General features: G+C 43.3%; 1 pseudogene; it reads right to left on the reverse strand.

Annotated features, from left to right (window-relative positions):
- Nucleotides 1–261: 261 nt before the first annotated feature.
- LOC111746445 lies at nt 262–380 on the reverse strand (annotated as a pseudogene).
- Between the last annotated feature and the right edge of the window lie 392 nt (nt 381–772).

The following is a 772-nucleotide window of genomic DNA, read 5'->3' on the forward strand; positions in this document are numbered from 1 at the left end:
ATTTCCGAGACATCCTTTAACCTCAATGAAGCCATGTGTGAAGATAGATCTGAGCTTTTCCGATTACGGAGTCTACTAAGTGATCTTTTTTGTTATGCCAGTTCTGATTGGGCTGTGAACGTGTCATTTCTAAATGAAATGTCAAATGGCAAAAGGTAATTTGGGATGGTTGGCTTGAATTATTTGCTTGATACAAAGAAGAAAGGTGGCCCCTCCCTCCCTCCCTCCCTTCCTTCCTTCCTTCCTTCCTTTCTTCCTTCCTTCCTTCCGCACCTGGTCTTCCTAGGTGGTCTCCCATCCAAGTACTAACCAGGCTGGACCCTGCTTAGCTTCCGAGATCACACGGGATCGGGCACGTTCAGGGTGGCGTGGCCGTAGACCCATTTATTTTTTAAATGGCTCTTTGCCACCTGCCATTTGTAGTCATACCCCTGAGGTCACCGAGAGAGTGAAGCATGGTGATGAGTGTGCTTTAAGGGCACTTGTTTGTTTAGAGAGTGACAAGATTCAGTCATAAGGCAACAACTCACAGGACTAAGTTGTTTTTCACCCTAATAAGTGACGATAAGCTTGGATTTTTCGAGACACAGGAGAGAAGACAGTGGCATTAGGAAAAAAACAACTTTTTCCCTCGTGGTGTGCTCTTGTATTTTTCCCTTGGATTAGAGATCACAATAGTAATTAAGTCATTAATTGCGTCGTAAGTATAATTAATTTTTACTACTTTCCTCTGCTGGAACATTAACGGCATTAAGATAGAGTTTATGTCACC

Source organism: Pteropus vampyrus, unplaced genomic scaffold (genome assembly GCF_000151845.1).
Source record: "Pteropus vampyrus isolate Shadow unplaced genomic scaffold, Pvam_2.0 Scaffold189, whole genome shotgun sequence".
NCBI classification, from domain to species: domain Eukaryota; kingdom Metazoa; phylum Chordata; class Mammalia; order Chiroptera; family Pteropodidae; genus Pteropus; species Pteropus vampyrus.